The 20,167-nt window shown below is 35.8% G+C and overlaps 4 non-coding genes and 3 pseudogenes across 4 annotated transcripts; 6 read left to right on the forward strand and 1 right to left on the reverse strand.

Annotated features, from left to right (window-relative positions):
- The first annotated feature begins 1,241 nt into the window (after nucleotides 1-1,241).
- LOC149879829 (U2 spliceosomal RNA) lies at nucleotides 1,242-1,433 on the forward strand. Its single transcript, XR_016446672.1, has one exon. It is a non-coding gene; the product is annotated as a U2 spliceosomal RNA (small nuclear RNA).
- Nucleotides 1,434-1,546: 113 nt separating this feature from the next.
- On the forward strand, nucleotides 1,547-1,710 carry LOC149879830 (U1 spliceosomal RNA). The gene has a single exon (XR_016446506.1). It is a non-coding gene; the product is annotated as a U1 spliceosomal RNA (small nuclear RNA).
- A 1,451-nt stretch (nucleotides 1,711-3,161) lies between these two features.
- LOC149879831 (5S ribosomal RNA) lies at nucleotides 3,162-3,280 on the reverse strand. The gene has a single exon (XR_016446604.1). It is a non-coding gene; the product is annotated as a 5S ribosomal RNA (ribosomal RNA).
- A 2,649-nt stretch (nucleotides 3,281-5,929) lies between these two features.
- LOC149879832 (uncharacterized) lies at nucleotides 5,930-6,935 on the forward strand (annotated as a pseudogene).
- A 6,410-nt stretch (nucleotides 6,936-13,345) lies between these two features.
- Nucleotides 13,346-13,505, forward strand: LOC149879833 (U2 spliceosomal RNA; annotated as a pseudogene).
- A 5,285-nt stretch (nucleotides 13,506-18,790) lies between these two features.
- Nucleotides 18,791-19,007, forward strand: LOC149879834 (U2 spliceosomal RNA; annotated as a pseudogene).
- Nucleotides 19,008-19,120: 113 nt separating this feature from the next.
- LOC149879835 (U1 spliceosomal RNA) lies at nucleotides 19,121-19,284 on the forward strand. The gene has a single exon (XR_016446507.1). It is a non-coding gene; the product is annotated as a U1 spliceosomal RNA (small nuclear RNA).
- Nucleotides 19,285-20,167: the final 883 nt, after the last annotated feature.

Here is a 20,167-nt window from a genome sequence, read left to right on the forward strand (position 1 = left end):
TTTTATAGAGTTACTGCTAAAGTTAACTCAGCCTCAGGTAGCAAGTCTGATTATTGAAAATAAATTATTGAAAGAGAATTTTGAGTGTTGTCCTGGGGCAAGGTTAAGGGTTAAGTTAGGTTAGCAGAGCATATAATATTGAAGCAGTTAAAGTTTCAAGAAAAAGGTAAGTCATGTTTCTTCGATAGTTTACCACAACCATTTTTTAAAAGTGGTAGTTTGAAAAAGTCGACCTTTAGCCAACAAGTAAACATTTTTTTTGACTGACTTGGGAATTATATTTTTAAGTTTATTCTCCATCAATCCTGAGCTTCTAATTTGTACGCAAATACATTTGCAGGCTTAATTTAGGTTAGGTAATATGTTAAAAAATGTAATATTTAAAAAAAATACTTTGCTTATTGTTCCAGGTCTCATTAACTTTTACCACGCTCTGCGAGTTTGTGATTGGAAAAATGCAGATACAGTGTGCAAGGTATGTATGCTTTACTTTTGCTAACCTAATGCTGTGTCGATTTAGTGTCATAAATTTTTTCATTTTCCATTTGTCATTTGATATTTTGTCAGTGGATGTTTTAGGTCACTTTTTAAAATTGTTTTACCTTTTTGTCAGTAAACATTTAAAGTGTTCATTTCTTGCAATAACTAAAGTATCTGAAAAATATTTTCTTGCTACTCAGTTTAAATTCTTAACTTAATTTGCACCATCCCAATTTTTAAACTTTCAAGCTTGTTTTTTTAGACTTTGTGAGGAATTACTACTTGGGAAAGGGTCGAGGCTAATGACAAGCAAGTCCTCCTAAACTCTGCTGTTTCTTGGCGACCCTGGTGATGAATTAAAGTGCTGTCATTACAACAGTTGAAAAGAACATTTAAATACAGAGGTTCTCAAAATGCTTTTTGACAGAGAAATCTGTCGAACGCTCATATACAGAGTTGATTTTCAGTTGTTCAACTTGGCCTTTGATCACATCTGCTGCCCAGCGTTAAATTTAAAAGCCTTTAAACGTTTTTTATGTTTTGGTTAATTGGGTTATTTTTGAAAGAAGCTCGTTATTTTTGAAAGAAGCTGGGTTATTTTTGAAAAAAAGCCCAAATGTTTTAGAGTGAAATTGATGCAGTACAAGAAAGCCATGTTTTCATCGTTGAAACTTAAAGTTACCCATCGACTTGATCATTCAAATGTCCACAAGTTTTTTCGTTGAGAGGGAGGGAGCCGGGACAAACTCGTTGCAAAAAGTATCGCTTCTCGGCCTAATGGCTAAGATCAAGTGTAGTATCTGTTCTTATCAGTTTAATATCTGGTACGCCGGCATAGTCCGGCTCATATATTAATCTGATTTTTGGCATTTGGTCAAGGGATCGTAGGTTTACCTCGCCCTGACCGCGGGTTGCCTCGGCGTTGCACTACTGCTGAGCGCGGCCCATACTATAGAGAAGGAAAAAAAAAATAAAGCAAACAAACGGGACGATGCGGTGTGCAATCGAAAACCCACAATTGAGAAGATTGGGGCACGTCCGAGGCTGCCCACACAACGGGAAAAGCATACTTACCTGACGGGGAAGTAAACCTGATCAACATGGGGCTTCTTCCAGGGTGAGGCTCTTGCATTGCACTTCGCCTGGGCTGACCCCTGCGATTACCGCTAACGTCGGTAACTCGACCGTACAATTTCTGGTAGTGGGGGCCTGCGTTCGCGCTCGCCCCCTCCTCTAACGACTTAAAAAAAAAACCTCTCCTCTCACCCCTAAGAGTCTACTGCATATTTTGAGAGGCGCATACAAAGTCTGCTATAAGTGCAAATAAATTTTATTTATTTCAAAAGTTGTTGTTTTTTTTTTTTGTTTTTTTTGTGTGTATAAAATCAATAAAAATCTAAGAATCGCAAATAGGCAACCAAATAAGCATAGGAGCGACGAGAATCGTTTCAACGTGACAACCAGCAAGCGTGATCGACCGGTTACAATCCCGGAAATCACTCGACGGCGGAACAAAAGTGACAGTCACAACAGTGAAAACGAGTTGCTGTAATAAAAAAAACAATGACGATAATAATAGTTAAAATAACAAACAGTAGCAATAAGAAAATCGATATCAATAGTGATAACGAAAATAATGACAACGATGAAGATAACAATAACGACAATAACAAAAGTTAACGATAGCATCGATAAACTAACGATAATAGTAATACCGACAATAGCAACGACCACAAAAAAATAAGCATTAGCAATAACGATCTAACAGTAACGATAGTAACAACAACAGCAGCAGCAACAAAAGCAACAATTGTCAACCATTTATGCATATCGCATATTGGATTCTGGTGCGGTGAAATGCATTCTTTTACTACCGTTCATTATTTTCATGAAAACAGCTCTGATTCCTACGTGTTGATCTTAGAAAGAAAAGACAACGACCGAAACATTTTGGCAAGTTGACACGTCAATACGCAACGTTGCCAGAGATACGTAACGACGATTGACGAATCTTATAAATTTTTGCTCTTCAAAGCTAGTTTTGCAGTCTTTTCGTCATTTCGACAAAACTAGGGAACATCGACATCGTGCAACTTTAGACTTGCGAGGGTTTCTTTCATGGCCGCCGAGAGGACGGGGAAGATTCCCGGGTATCCCCGTGTATCTACAAACGATTTTTTAAAAACCATTTTTTAAAAGATTTAAATAGTTTTGACTTTTAAAAGATTTCATTCACTTTCGTTTTTAATTTTTAATGACCAGAGCACACTTCTATTGGTCCTGGGTATGTAATTGATCACAACGAGGGCCCCTTAAGAAAACTTCCCCTGGGCCCGAAATTTCTCTCGGTGACTATGGTGGCTATAGTCCCTTTAACCGTTGCCCTTGTTGTTCAGCATCAAAACTAGCTTTCTGGCTTGTGTGCGAGGAAAAAGAGCGCCATTTTCTTTCCCTCAGAGATGCGGAGACGGAAGAAGCGCCCTCACACACCTTTCCACCAGTCGCTCCCCTTTCCATCGACACCACCCAGGCAGGCACGCGTTTATGCATATTCTTTTGCAGGGGATGAGTTCTGTGTATCTTGGAGTCAACTGAAAAAGCAGATTTTGTAAAGAAAAGGGAGTCCCCTTTGGCGATTTATTTATTTATTTATTTTTTTTTTTTTCGTAAACGGTTGCAAAAGCCTACGGCACCAGGAGTTCCCAGGCGGTCACCCATCCAAGTACTACCCTGGCCCGACGATGCTTAACTTCCGTGATCGGACGAGAACGGGTGTATTCACCGTGGTATGGTCGTAGGCAACAGTTTACGGGTTTAATTCAAAATTTAAAGTTTCTAACGCCTTAACAATAATTTTTAACAGATGTGTGGCTATGAAAATAGCCTTTTGTGTTGTTTATACCGCCGTTTACTGGGCTGCTGGCTTTGGAACCTTCTCGTTCTTTTTGGGAAGCAACACAGCTTGAATGTTTGGCAACACACCGCCGCTCGCAATTGTAACACCTGACAACAACTTGTTTAACTCTTCGTCGTTGCGAACAGCTAGCTGTAAGTGACGAGGAATGATCCTGGCTTTTTTGTTATCGCGTGCAGCATTACCAGCTAACTCTAAGATTTCGGCGGAGAGGTATTCCAAAACTGCAGCTAAGTAGACCGGTGCGCCTGAACCGATGCGATTGGCGTAATGTCCTTTGCGCAAAAATCGGTGAACGCGACCAACAGGAAACTGAAGACCCGCTCTGAAAGATCGAGTTTTTGCCTTGGCCTTAGCTTTTCCTCCTTTTCCACGTCCTGACATTTTATTTTCTAACACAAGCAGAGACAGACGGACAGACGGACCAGAGATCTCGTGCGCCTTTTTTTTTATTTTAAACAGCAAAAAGTTTGCTATTCTTATCAAAATAGAGTGGTCTCAAAGTCAACCTTTTTTTAACCAATAGTAAAAAAGAAATAAACGATGCTCAAACAACTTAATCTTTTAAGAACCAATAGAAGTGCATATGACGCAAGAGTTTTCAAGTTGGAGGCTACAACTTTATCTTAAATTAAATCCAGTTGCAATGCAATGAAAACAAACGAAAAGAATTTTTACTGTTCGGCCCGTCGAAATGTCAGACGCACCAAAAACCGGAGGAAAACAAGCTCCAAAGGTGGCGAAAAAAGGCGAGAAGCGCGCCGGTAAGAAAGGCGGTATAATTGCTGGAACTGGTGACAAGAAGCGCAAGAGAAAGAGACGAGAGTCTTATGCCATTTACATTTACAACGTCCTGAAGCAAGTTCACCCTGATGTCGGTGTTTCTTCTAAAGCAATGAGCATCATGAATTCTTTCGTGAACGACATTTTCGAAAGAATTGCTTCTGAAGCTTCGCGGCTCGCCCTTCAAAATAAGAAATCTACGATCTCTTCGCGTGAAATTCAAACCGCCGTGCGCCTTTTACTTCCCGGTGAACTTGCTAAACACGCAGTGAGCGAAGGCACCAAGGCTGTTACCAAGTACACCAGCAGTAAGTAGATCAAAATCCGCTCAAACGGCTATTTTTATAGCCACGCATCTTTTAAAAACATTAGACGCATTTACGAAATAGGTTCAAATGAAAATATCTGTTGCAATCGCTATATTTAATTTTTCAAACAATGCCAAGTGCAGAATAGCTAAACTAGCTGCTAAAATAAAACACTTAAACTGCTGCATCCGTCCTAGGCTATGAACAACTTAAAAACCTTTTTTTTCTTCTTCAAAATTGCTCTCAAACTCCCCTTTTCTAGAATATACATCGACCTAAAAAGCACGGAACAGTTACCGGTGAGGTTACTGTGACTTTCAAACTCAATTAGTGTAATTGTTACGACCTGACAAAGTCCTAAATGCCGCGCAACGTTCTGTAAAGCTATCAAAATGTATCAAGGTGTAGAAAAAGTCTAATTAAAACAGTTAATAGTACCGCTGTCATTTTGTAGATGATTTTTTATGTGCATGAAAGGGTCAATGGGATAGTTACGAAACTACAAATGTTGTTAATGTTTGTAAGAAAATAAGACCGAGGAAGTAGACACAATGTAATATCGTCAGTACAAATCATAATCTGATCACAATTGGAAAAAAAAAAAAGAAGAAGAATACAGTTTTGTTTGTAAATTTTTTTTTAATGACTCATAAAAAGGCTTGGGTACTAGTGATAACCCACAAGCTCTAAAATATCTAAAAAGATGCAGTGTCTTCCGACCAGAGTTTCGGCACGGAAAAAACACATACTAGAATTTAGTCACTGTGTATTAAGGTATGCATCAAATACTTGCCAATCGCGTTTCGTTCATTTCGGGGTTTCGGGAAGGGGAATAATAAAAATAAATAAAGAACCCGCAACTGAGCGTCCGCGGTGCACCCATCTTACTAGGCTGCGCGAGTAAGCAGAAACCGTTACTATGCTCTTAGCTAAACCAATGATATTTATACTAACTAGATGTAAAACTTCAAATAAATTTCGTAAGAAAAAGTGAAGCAAGTTTTTTAAGTTTTTAAAGCCGGTAGCCTCTTTATTTAAACTGACAATAATTCGTTTGTTTTAATCGATGTTTTTATGATTCTGGCTGGCAAAAAAAAACTTGCTTGGCAAAAAAATATGCTTCACTGCGAAAGCGCGAGTTAAATATCTAGTGAATATACACTTAACCGCAAAATTAACGCACCACATACATTTCGATTTATTTTAATTGTGGTCATATATTTTGACAAACGTGTTAAGAATAGAACACATGAACACAGTTATTTCGATGGTAATAATAAAAGCGACTTTGAGGATGGTGAGAAAAGAAAAGAAAAGAAAGAAAAACAAACTAAAATTAGAAATATGGTAAGTTATAAAATTAAGGTAAGTAACAAAATAAACTAAGATGATTATTGTTGTTATGCACACTCATACACTTGGTACACCTTTTTTTGCGGCATCGTAAGAGCAAGACGTGTTTTTGAAAAAATTTTCAATATGGAAGTTACAATGAAAAATATTGAAAAACTAATAACCACCAAACTGGAAGAACAAAAAAAAGGTATTCTTAGTGAAACTATCAACCTTTTAAAAAAACAGGAAAAGATATTTAGCGATATCATAAGTGCAAATCTAAAAATATTAACAGATCGGCTTGACAAACTTGAAAACGAGTTTAATAAAAGCAAATCGAAGGTTAAAATAATTGAAAAAGACATCAACGATATAAAGGAAAGCATCAACTTTCAGGAAGAAAATTTCTTAAAAAAATTATCGGAAACAAACAGTCTGATGGCTAGCGAAATTAACAATTTAAAAAAAAAAATATTGACCTTGAAAATCGTTCACGCCGTAATAACCTAAGGATTGATGGCTTATCTGAGCTGCCCATGGAATCTTGGAATGACTGTACAAAGAAAGTTAAAGATCTATTTAGAAATAAACTGGAAATCTCTGAAGACGTAATAATTGAAAGAGCTCACCGCATTGGAAAAATAAATGAAGATAACTCTCCAAGAACTATAATAATTAAACTACTAGACTTCCAAAATAAAAATAAAATCTTAACGCTATCAAAAAAACTCAAAGGAACCGGAATATTCATTAATGAAGACTACGCGAACGAAACGATGGAAATAAGAAAAAAGCTATGGGAAGATGTTAAAAGATTCCGAAAGGAAGGTAAATTTGCTATAATCAAATATGATAAAATATTCGTCAGAGATTTTCGTAAATAACTTTAATTTTAACAAAGTACTTAATCGAGATACGTGAAATAGTTCTGTACATTTTTTATTATGCTAGCACGTTTTGATTTATCGCACTTTACGCTATGACTGACGCAAACATAAACAAAACAATAGATTTTGAAACGCTGCGTTTCAATGCCTTCGAAACTGCTAATAATATTTTACTAAACGATTTTTACGACTCTGATGCGCAAATTTTTCACAGAAATAATTTTGATTCGAAATATTTTGAAACTGAAACTTTTAAAATTGAACTCGAAACTTTAAAAAATAATTTTACTGCAATACACATAAATATAAGAAGTATAAATAAAAATTTTGATAAACTAAAACACTTTCTAATAGATTGCAATTACTCATTTAGTATGATTTGCATAACCGAAACGTGGTGTTCTGATGAATTACTTCAAACGAACACAAATTTTCAAATTCCAAATTATAAACTAATATCTTTTGAAAGAAAAACAAATAAAAGGGGAGGAGGGATCGCAACGTATATCCGAAATAATCAAGTGTTTAAAGTAAGACAAGACCTCTCTATCTCTGATACTGATAGTGAAGTCTTTACTATTGAGATAACGGGTAATAAATCAAAAAGTATTATAATTTCCACTTGCTATAGACCTCCAGAAGGTGATATAAATAAATTTACAAATTTTTTTAATGAAATCTTTCTCAAAATAAAAGATAAGGGAAAAAATATTTTCTTTATAGGGGATTTAAATATTAACAGTTTAAACTACAAAGAAAACGCTGATACTAAACTCTTTTTTGATAATCTGTTTCAATTGTGTATCCTCCCAATCATCAACAAACCTACCCGAGTAACCCCAACCTCCGTTTCTGCTATAGACAATATATTAACAAATACATTTCTAGAAACCTCTTTAAAAGCAGGAATTATCAAAACCGATATATCAGATCATTTTCCTATTTATTTTTCATTATCTCAAGATCTAAAAACCTTTAACAATACCAAAACCAAAATTTATAAAAGAAAAATCAATCAAATCTCTATCAAAAATTTTAAAGACTCGCTATCTATAGTAAATTGGGATGGAGTATATCAAGAATGTAACCTTGGACACACAAACTCCGCATACAATTTGTTTATTAATATTTTTCTAGATCACTACAATAAACATTTCCCTGTTGAAGAGAAAGAAATAAAGTTAAAACATTTAAACTGCCCATGGATAACTAACGGGATTAGAAAGTCATCAAAAACAAAACAAAAATTATATATCAAGTTTTTAAAAAACAGAAATGAAACTAACTTAACTACATACAAGGAATACAAAAATCTGTTTGAAAAAATTAGAAAGAATTCTAAAAAAATATATTATTCAAAACAACTACAAAAAAGCAAAGGTGATATTAAAAAAACCTGGAACATATTGAAAGAAATAATAGGTAAAAACCATACAAAATCAAATGATTTACCTGATAAAATTATCGTTAATGAAACTGAATATATCGACAAAAATTCTATCGCTGAAAACTTTAATAGCTTTTTTGCAAACATAGGCCCTAACATGGCTTCAAAAATTCAATGCCCTGATATCTCCTTCGAAACCTATATCACAAACCAACATCTCTGTTTAAATATTTTCTCTGGACTAAACCATGAAGAACTAGAAATTGCAAAAAACTCACTTAAGACGTATAAGGCTCCTGGGATAGACGACATTTGTAGCTATATAGTTGTAAATGTGTTTTCAGTGATAAAACAACCAATATATGAAATATTTAAATCTTCAATTATTACAGGATCTGTACCGAATAAATTAAAAATAGCTAAGGTAATACCAATATTAAAAACCGGAGATTCATTTACACTAAATAACTACAGACCAATCTCAGTTCTACCTGTATTTTCAAAACTTTTGGAGAGAGTAATATACAATAAACTGTATAAATATCTAACAAATAACAAAATCCTAAATGAAAAACAGTTTGGCTTCCAAAAGCAACATTCAACCGAACACGCAATTCTAGATCTTATTAATAATATAAATAACTCCTTTGAAAACAAAAAATACGTCCTTGGAGTCTTTGTTGATTTATCTAAGGCGTTTGACACAGTAGATCACGCTATTTTAATTAGGAAAATGGAAAAATATGGGATAAAAGGTGTTGCACTAAACTGGTTCAAAAATTTTTTACTAGACAGAAAACAATGCGTTATTGCTCATAAAAAAAAAGCTTCAAAATTACTCAAAATAAAATACGGTGTCCCCCAAGGTTCCATTCTTGCACCTCTTTTGTTTTTAATATACATAAACGATCTTCCTAAAGCCTCGAGTAAATTGGATGTCATAATGTTCGCAGACGACACTAATTTATTTTATGCATCCTCATCTATTACAGAACTTTATGAAACTACAAATACTGAACTTGAAAAAATAAACAGTTGGTTAAAATCTAACAAATTATCGCTAAACACAGAAAAAACCAAATACATTCTTTTTCATCCTAACTTTATAAAAATACCTTCCGATTTACCTTCGTTAAATATAGATAATAAAGAAATAGAGAGAACCCGAGCAACTAAATTTCTAGGGATACTTATTGATGAGAACATCTCTTGGAAATCACATATAGATATTTTAAATACTAAAATATCAAAAAACATTGGTATCCTTTACAAAGCAAGTTCTATACTGTCTCCTGATAATTTAAAGTTCTTATACTTCTCGTTCATACAAAGCTACTACATATACGCTAATGTTGCATGGGCGAGTACACATAGATCCAAACTAACCACACTATATCGAAAACAAAAACATGCTGCAAGAATAGTTTTTAATAAGGATAGACTCTCGCATGCTGAGCCACTATTAAAAAATTTGAAAGCATTAAATGTATATCAAATCAATATATTCCAAAATTTGTTATTTATGCTCAAATATAAACTTGGACTTGTTCCTTCTCACTTTTCAAAGAATTTCTTTCAAAATAGCAACAATAGATACCATACCAGAGGAACGGGAAACTTCAAAGTACCTTTCAAAAAAACTAATCTCTTGCGCTTTTCTATTTCGTACCGTGGTCCTTGTCTATATAACAAATTAGTATCCAAAAATACCCAACTGGAAAAATCGAATAACTTAAATACTCTGAAAACATTATTAAAAGATCTTATTTTAAACACTAACAACTTTATGAACTTTTATTAAGCCTAAAACATTCAAAACTATATATAAAACTAACTTTGTTCCGAAACCAATATCAACTCTAATAACTCTAAAAACTGTAAATAACTCAAAAACAAACAACAGCAACAACAGTAATAAATTATATTATTTATCAACACTAATAAATAAATAAATTTTTATTTATCAACACTATATATTAAAAAACGACTTTATATTACCTATTTAGCAAATCGTGTACCTACTTATATTTATGTGTATTGTAATAAAATTAAAAAATTAAAAAAAAAAAAAAATTTTTTTTTTGTTTTTTTTTTTTTTGTTTTGTCTGCATTCTTTGTTTTTTGCATTTTTACTTTCATTCTGTCGAAACTGATGACATGATTTTTTAAATATAAATTTATTTTAAATTGAAGTATCCAAAAATATTAATAACGCAAAGCGGTTTCTTGATGACAAGACCATCGGTCTTCTGCAAGTTTCCCGCGTTCTTTGAAGTAATCTCTAACACTTTACAGTTTTATTTCATATAATATTTGTTATAACGTAATCTTGTGATTTTTTTTTTTTTTTTTTCTCTTTTTTAACTATACTTAAACTGTAAAGATTGTATTATATATTACGAGTTTATAAAGATTAAAGAACAAAAAAATAAAAAAAAAAAAAAAAAAAAAAAAAAAAAAAATACAGCTTAAAATGTAACATTTTTGACTTATCAATATCTAGCGTTGCCACATCTTGATGTTGTTGCAGCCAGACAGCACCGTGGATTTCTTTCAATTAGAGGTGTAATCGTTTCTTGAAGGATATCTTCACATACGCGGATAAGACTTTGTCGCAACTCGTCTAGGTGGTGGATGTTGACTTCTAACACAGCGTGCCATTATGCCCCAAAGATGCTCTATTGGGTTCATATCTGGACTGCAAGCCGGCCACTCCAAAACTTGAATAGTAGCATTTTGTAAGTATTCAGTAACAACATGCGCCGTATGTGGTCTAGCATTATCCTACATAAGAAGGAATCCATCTCCCATGAACGATGCAAGAGGTACCAAAAAAGGTTTTAAAATGTCTGCTTATGTATCGTTGAGAAGTCAGAACAGACGTGTTGCTCAAATGACAGTTATCATTGAGCAACACATCTGTTCATACTAACTTTATACATACTTTTCTTTTAAAAGTGAGGTTTGGTTACAGCAAAACGTGCTGCTTATGAAAAGCTGCTACAATTTGGAAACTAAAACGGAATAAAGCCTACAAATGACGTCACAATAAACATTATTATCGACTTTGTATTTGATAAATCCGGGAAATACGTAATATTTTTCAAAATAAGTCGGAATTTATAAGTGGTGCGTTAATTTTGCGGTAAAGTGCATATCATTGAGTTTAACAACGGTGCAGTGGCTACGCGCAGTCCTACTGAAATTTTTGGTGTTGGCGTAGCGTCAAGAGCAGAAAAGGTGCTTTTAGCTTGTTTCGAAAAAAAAAAAAAGAAAAAAAAAAAAAGGGAAACTAAACAAATTAAATCCTGTTTTATCTTCTCATACAGTAGCTGATGCCAAAACCAAGACAAGTGACAAGTTTAGAGGAGTTCACACAGTTTTTTTAACGATTTATCAAGAATGCTTTAAGGTAACAGAAAGTACTGTGCTATTTTATTTTCAATCTTTTCACCTTATTTTGGTGTTTGTGTTTTAAAATTTGAAGCAGTTTAACCCCTATTGTTGTGCCCACTTTACTTTTTCAAGTCTTCAAATACTTAAGAATAGTTTCTGATGAAAAAATCCTTTCAAAAATAAATTTCCATTTTTAGAAGCATCAACTTTAAGAAGGAGTAGTTACAAAAGACTTTCATGAGTGCAGTTACAGAGTTTGTTCTGAGTTCCTGGATTATCCAGAATGCAAGTTGCAATACTCTTTAGAGCATCACACTCAATGAATAAGAAGTGGGAAATTCTTCTTGATTTTATTGGTGAGTGAAACAGAAATAGCATCTTTCTAAGACTTTTACCTATTTCTTTACTTTGTTCATAGCTTTGTTTCATTTACAGTTATACTGACACAACCCCAATAAAGTAATGCTTAATTAGGTATGCTTTTCACTGGACAATCTATAGCTTCTTTGGAATGATCCCTTTAATTCGATTAAAGATATGCGATAAAATTTTTAAAAAATTACATACTCATTACATTTTGAAGCGAACCTTTTGTTTGGCTTTCTCATATAACATTTTATAGAGTTACTGCTAAAGTTAACTCAGCCTCAGGTAGCAAGTCTGATTATTGAAAATAAATTATTGAAAGAGAATTTTGAGTGTTGTCCTGGGGCAAGGTTAAGGGTTAAGTTAGGTTAGCAGAGCATATAATATTGAAGCAGTTAAAGTTTCAAGAAAAAGGTAAGTCATGTTTCTTCGATAGTTTACCACAACCATTTTTTAAAAGTGGTAGTTTGAAAAAGTCGACCTTTAGCCAACAAGTAAACATTTTTTTTGACTGACTTGGGAATTATATTTTTAAGTTTATTCTCCATCAATCCTGAGCTTCTAATTTGTACGCAAATACATTTGCAGGCTTAATTTAGGTTAGGTAATATGTTAAAAAATGTAATATTTAAAAAAAATACTTTGCTTATTGTTCCAGGTCTCATTAACTTTTACCACGCTCTGCGAGTTTGTGATTGGAAAAATGCAGATACAGTGTGCAAGGTATGTATGCTTTACTTTTGCTAACCTAATGCTGTGTCGATTTAGTGTCATAAATTTTTTCATTTTCCATTTGTCATTTGATATTTTGTCAGTGGATGTTTTAGGTCACTTTTTAAAATTGTTTTACCTTTTTGTCAGTAAACATTTAAAGTGTTCATTTCTTGCAATAACTAAAGTATCTGAAAAATATTTTCTTGCTACTCAGTTTAAATTCTTAACTTAATTTGCACCATCCCAATTTTTAAACTTTCAAGCTTGTTTTTTTAGACTTTGTGAGGAATTACTACTTGGGAAAGGGTCGAGGCTAATGACAAGCAAGTCCTCCTAAACTCTGCTGTTTCTTGGCGACCCTGGTGATGAATTAAAGTGCTGTCATTACAACAGTTGAAAAGAACATTTAAATACAGAGGTTCTCAAAATGCTTTTTGACAGAGAAATCTGTCGGACGCTCATATACAGAGTTGATTTTCAGTTGTTCAACTTGGCCTTTGATCACATCTGCTGCCCAGCGTTAAATTTAAAAGCCTTTAAACGTTTTTTATGTTTTGGTTAATTGGGTTATTTTTGAAAGAAGCTCGTTATTTTTGAAAGAAGCTGGGTTATTTTTGAAAAAAAGCCCAAATGTTTTAGAGTGAAATTGATGCAGTACAAGAAAGCCATGTTTTCATCGTTGAAACTTAAAGTTACCCATCGACTTGATCATTCAAATGTCCACAAGTTTTTTCGTTGAGAGGGAGGGAGCCGGGACAAACTCGTTGCAAAAAGTATCGCTTCTCGGCCTAATGGCTAAGATCAAGTGTAGTATCTGTTCTTGATTTTTAGGTCGGGCTAGCGACTCTTTTCTATTCTAGAGCGATTTTTTTTGTGGTTGCAGTTATGGAGATTCACGACGGCGAGATGAGCGACAGCGAAATCGCCAACACAGCCGAAATGCTTCTCGAGAAAATGAGAGATTGCGCTGAGAATCCGGAGTCCACTATCGAAGCGATGCAATATAGCAGTGAAGAGAGCGAATCCGATGGAGAGGATGGAGAGAGGATTTCAACGACCTCTTCGAAACCACGTACGAGTTATGCGCAAGCTGCTCGTTCTTCACATTCCGCGGTCGATTATAAAGCACCGTTGAGAAACACGGTTATTAGCAAACTACAACTTCGAGTGAGCCTCTTAGATGTTTTAATTGCCTTTGAAGAAAAAGATCTCGACAAGGAGTTGGACGGGGTACAGATGATCAGAGGAAATAGCGTTTTGGAGGTGGTGATGAAGAATGACAAATCTAAAAACCTTTTGATCGAACAAGGACTTAACATTAGAGGTCTTCACCATCGGTTCCAAAACTCCACTCCAAATAGGATGCCAAGCCGAAGGACCCACATATCAATAATCGGACTTCCCCTGGAAGCGAAAAACTATCAAGTGGGTAAAACCCTTGAGGAAATGGGCTTCGGCAGACACGTCTATACCCGACCCGTCATGAGGAAAACTCCTACAAGAGGAACACCATATTACTCAGGCATCTTGGTGGCAGTAATGGAGGACTTGCCAGCACCGATGCCAAACTATATCTCTGTAAAGGGGTATAGGGTGAGGGCGATCCACACTGGGCAAGGTGCGGGCAGGCCCACCATGGTCTTGGTAGAGGAAACAACAGCCGACTCTCGACCACCTGAGATAGAACCAGTATCCATCGCAAAAGAACTTTCGGAAAAAGTAATTGAAGAAGAACTCACAAAAATAGCTGAGGATTTAAAAAACGAAGAAACGAACGAAATGGCGAAAGAGGCACAACAGATACAGACGATAGGAGAGGAAGAGACAACCGTAAACGAAGAGAAGAAGGACGAGCAGACGAAAGAGACGAAGGAAATGAACGAAACGAACGAAACGAACGAAACGAACGACATCGAAATGGCAGAAGAGAAGCTAAAGAAAAAAACCAAACGAAAGACGACGCAAAGTAAAAAGAACAAGGAAGAAACGAGAAGAGCGGTGAAAGAAAAGTGTAAAGAGAACCAACTTGACGATGGGTAAGTACGTTTCAGTGTTTATTCCTTTTTTTTATAAAGCGCAGAATTTATAAGCCATGTTGAGTCTCCACACTTTACTCAATAACACTAAAAAATGCTTTTCTTGACGCAAATAATCTAAATTTTACTCTAAAGAATGCTCTATAGGTTTTGAATAAATTAATAAATTTGCTGTGGTTTTTCTAAATGGCTGCAAAAATTCTCACGCTCAACGTAAACGGTCTGAATGACGTGACCAAAAGGCATAGCATAATGAAATTCTGCGTAGGCGAAAACTGCGACGCTTTTTTATTACAAGAAACTCATGGATGCGAAGAGGTTACAAAAAAATGGGCAACAGAATGGCAAAACATGACGCAAGGAAAGTCCTTATGGAATAATTTTACCCATAAGGAACGCGGAGTCGCGCTGCTGATAAAAAAAGACATCGAAATAAACGAAGCTACAAACGATAAGTGCGGGAGAATTCTTGCCGCTAACCTTATTTTTCATGAAACAATCTTTCGCATAATAAATATCTACGGACCTAACAACCCGCAGAAAAAAGAAAATTTTTTTAAGTCACTAGAACAACATACGCGTAAGTGCGATACTTTAATCTTGTCTGGAGACTTCAACATGGTTGAAAATCCTTCCCTAGACCGACAAGGTGGTGACCTTTTTAATAAAAACAACACCCTAGGCCAAAATCACCTAAAAAACTTTATAGAAAAATACGATTTAGTAGACGTTTATCGAAAACTATATCCTCTAAAGCAAGAATTTACCTACGTAAAGCCTGATAATAGCTATAAGAGCAGAATAGACAGGATTTATGTCTCTGGAAACGCTGCGGAGGAGAGCGAATGCGGCGTGATTGCAAACGGCTTAAGCGACCACAGCGCTTTTTACTGCAAAATTAAAATTCCAAACAAAACCGCAAAAGGACCAGGATATTGGCATTTAAACACCACAATTCTAAAAGACACTAAATTTAAGCAAAATATTACGCGAGACTTTGTTGAAAACAAAAAATACAAAAATTTGTACGAAAACAATAACCAATGGTGGGACTTAATGAAAAACAATATAAAAGAAAGAGCGATTGAGCGCGCTAAGGAAATTAAAGCAGAAAAGCGAAAACTAATCGAGAGCCTAGAACGTGAAATTGAATCGGAAAAATTAAAACCAAACAAAAACAGCGCAAAAATTAAGTCTTTGAAAAAAGAAGCGTGCGATTTAAAATACGACGGCGGAGTTTTCGTAAGAACGAAACAACTCATAGTGGAAGAGGGCGAAATTCCATCAAAAGCTCTCTTCCAAATGGAAAAGAACAATCAAAGCAAAAAAACAATAAAAGAAATAATAAGCGGGAACAATGTCTTCAGCGACACCGAGAATATCCAAAACACTATAAGGAGTTACTATAAAAATCTTTACAAAGTCAGAAAACACTGCCAAGAAAAACAAGAACCATTTCTCAATAAAATTTCTAAAAGTCTTACCAACGATGAAAACGCGTTTCTAAACATAAAATTTAGCAGCGAAGAACTGCGCAAAGCCGCAAACTCCCTTAGCAGAGGGAAAACACCAGGGATAGACGGAATTCCAGTGGAGTTCTATCAAGATTACTGGGATGTCTACGGGGAGGAACTCACTACCCTTGCGAACGAAAACCTTTTCGACAATAAAAACCAACTGTCGTGGTCCCAGCGAACGGCCCTTATCAGTCTCCTTCCGAAAGACGGAGACCCCAAAATGATACAAAACTGGAGGCCGATATCTCTGCTGTGCGCCGACTATAAAATCTTGACGAAAGCGCTCGCGCTAAGGCTGGCAAAAATCCTCCACAAAATATTGGAGCCGTCTCAGACGTGTTCCGTTCCAGAGAGACAAATCTTCTCTAACATCTTCCTGACTAGAGAAATAATAGAGTACACTAACAACAAAAACGTCGAAAGCTTTCTCTTGACCATAGATCAAGAGAAGGCTTTCGACAAATTAGACCGAAAATTCCTTTTTAAAGTCCTCGAAAGATTCAATCTTGGTAAAAACTTTGTAACAGCAATAAAACAAACAATGAAAAACACCCAGTCTCTAATTCTTAACAACGGTTACATGGGAAAACCCTTTAACATAAAGAGAGGCGTGAGGCAAGGAGACCCGATCTCCCTCATGTTGTATTGCATAGCGGTAGAATCTTTGTCACTAGAGATTAAAAGCAACAAAAACATTGAAGGCATTCCCATACCAGGCACCAAAAACAACCTTAAGGTAATGCAGTATGCGGACGATACCACTTTATTCGCTAGGAGCCCCGAATCAATAGAAGAACTGTTTAAGATATTAAACGATTTCGAACAGGCGACCGGTTCCAACATTAACAAATCAAAAACCAAAGGACTTGCGCTCGGCGGCTTTGATTACACTGATTATGAACGCCTTATAAAACAAAGCAATCTAAAAAACCACAACATAAACTGGTGTAATCAGAGCGGGATAAAAATACTAGGCATTACCTTTTACACGGACCTTGACGTGACTGCTGCCGTCAATTGGAAAAAAGCCGTGGAAAAATTTAAAACAAAGCTAAAATCTTTTAAATACAGAAATGTCTCGCTTCGTTGCAAAGGCATATACGTCAACACGCTCGCTTTGTCAAAGGTTTGGTTTGTAGCCAACTTTTTCCCGGCAAACAAATCCACGGAAAAAGAAATAAAAAAAGAAACATCCGTGTACCTCTGGCAAAGCGACTACGCGGAGCCGATCAAAAGAAAAATCTTCAATCTGCCCGCGTCAAGAGGAGGACTGGGTATCCTCGATGTAACACAACAGTGCTTAGCGCTAAGGTCAAAACACATCCTAAAACTACAAGAAATAGAGCCCCCCCACGAGAGTGTCTTTTTTCAAAAATATATTTTGGCTATGTCTTTATCAGGCCTAGCAAACAGCAAATACCCGCAATGGCGCTTTTTAACAAAAAATGATTTCCCAAAAACGCTAAACAGCCCGCCTTTTTACTACAAAGATGTAATAGCAAATTTAAAAGAAAACCTTACCATTTTCGATCTCAAACTAAAAACGACAAAAAATATTTACCTCCTTCTAGCAAACGCGCAAAACAACCGCGACCTTGAACACACGGAAAGAACATGGAACGCCACTTTTCAGAAAGTCCTACCGTGGACGCGCATCTGGGAGCGCAGCTTTAACTCCTACGCGCAAGGACCTAGCCAAAACACGTCGTGGAGACTGCTTCACAACAGTCTCCCGACCCTTGAAAAAATCAAAAATTGGAAAAAGAACCGCGGCAGGGGTAGCACTTTGTGCAAAACTTGCAACCTCACCGAGAATACCCTACACCCCTTCTTGCTTTGCAAAAAAGCGAGAACGGTATGGAAATCCTTCAAAACAATCTATGAGACACTTCTACCACAAAAAAAATTCAATATTGTGCATGCGATTTTTTTCATGAACATTGAAGAACGCACAAAAATCGATCTCACCGCAAAACTAGTGACAACGATTACTAACATAATAATAACAGAGCTATGGAGATCAAGGAACATGAGGGAAAAAGAAAACAAAACCGAAACTGCTACGGCGGTAGTAGAAAAGATAAAATCAGAAATAAAATACATTTGCAAATCAAAATACAACAAATACGCTAGGGAAAATAATGTGGAAAAATTCCACAGCATGATATCAATAAATAATGCCTTATGTGACGCAAAAGACAAAACCCTTAAATTTACATTCTAAATAATAACACCACTTCCCCACGGATATGTCCAATGGATCCCCGTGGGACCGGAGGATGTATGTTTTTATTTTAAGGGCGTGGTGTAATAACCACGCTTTTATATTTTAAACTACGACATCCCCACGAATATGTCCAAAAGATCCCGGTGGATCTGGAGGATGTATGTATATATTTTAAGGGCGTGGTGTAATACCCACGCTTATATATTATAAACTACGCCAAAATCTCTTAAACTCTTCTTCTTATAAAAAGGCGAGCTGTTAAATATATAAAATATATCAACTGAGAAAAATAAATAAATAAATAAAAAATCCTGTACATATCAAATAATCCACGGATATGTCCAAGGAATCCCAGTGGATCCTGAGGATGTATATATTTATTATAAGGGCGTGGGGTAATAGCCACGCTTATATATTATAAACTGGAATTAACAATGTAAATTCTTATTTGTAAATAAATAATGACGTAATTAAAAAAAAAAAAAAAAAAAAAAAAAAAAGTATCTGTTCTTATCAGTTTAATATCTGGTACGCCGGCATAGTCCGGCTCATATATTAATCTGATTTTTGGCATTTGGTCAAGGGATCGTAGGTTTACCTCGCCCTGACCGCGGGTTGCCTCGGCGTTGCACTACTGCTGAGCGCGGCCCATACTATAGAGAAGGAAAAAAAAAATAAAGCAAACAAACGGGACGATGCGGTGTGCAATCGAAAACCCACAATTGAGAAGATTGGGGCACGTCCGAGGCTGCCCACACAACGGGAAAAGCATACTTACCTGACGGGGAAGTAAACCTGATCAACATGGGGCTTCTTCCAGGGTGAGGCTCTTGCATTGCACTTCGCCTGGGCTGACCCCTGCGATTACCGCTAACGTCGGTAACTCGACCGTACAATTTCTGGTAGTGGGGGCCTGCGTTCGCGCTCGCCCCCTCCTCTAACGACTTAAAAAAAAAACCTCTCCTCTCACCCCTAAGAGTCTACTGCATATTTTGAGAGGCGCATACAAAGTCTGCTATAAGTGCAAATAAATTTTATTTATTTCAAAAGTTGTTGTTTTTTTTTTTTGTTTTTTTTGTGTGTATAAAATCAATAAAAATCTAAGAATCGCAAATAGGCAACCAAATAAGCATAGGAGCGACGAGAATCGTTTCAACGTGACAACCAGCAAGCGTGATCGACCGGTTACAATCCCGGAAATCACTCGACGGCGGAACAAAAGTGACAGTCACAACAGTGAAAACGAGTTGCTGTAATAAAAAAAACAATGACGATAATAATAGTTAAAATAACAAACAGTAGCAATAAGAAAATCGATATCAATAGTGATAACGAAAATAATGACAACGATGAAGATAACAATAACGACAATAACAAAAGTTAACGATAGCATCGATAAACTAACGATAATAGTAATACCGACAATAGCAACGACCACAAAAAAATAAGCATTAGCAATAACGATCTAACAGTAACGATAGTAACAACAACAGCAGCAGCAACAAAAGCAACAATTGTCAACCATTTATGCATATCGCATATTGGATTCTGGTGCGGTGAAATGCATTCTTTTACTACCGTTCATTATTTTCATGAAAACAGCTCTGATTCCTACGTGTTGATCTTAGAAAGAAAAGACAACGACCGAAACATTTTGGCAAGTTGACACGTCAATACGCAACGTTGCCAGAGATACGTAACGACGATTGACGAATCTTATAAATTTTTGCTCTTCAAAGCTAGTTTTGCAGTCTTTTCGTCATTTCGACAAAACTAGGGAACATCGACATCGTGCAACTTTAGACTTGCGAGGGTTT

The sequence above is a fragment of the Hydra viridissima genome, unplaced genomic scaffold (genome assembly GCF_058129835.1).
Source record: "Hydra viridissima isolate aposymbiotic clone 2 unplaced genomic scaffold, HvirCarnegie_v1 scaffold_13, whole genome shotgun sequence".
Classification (NCBI taxonomy): domain Eukaryota; kingdom Metazoa; phylum Cnidaria; class Hydrozoa; order Anthoathecata; family Hydridae; genus Hydra; species Hydra viridissima.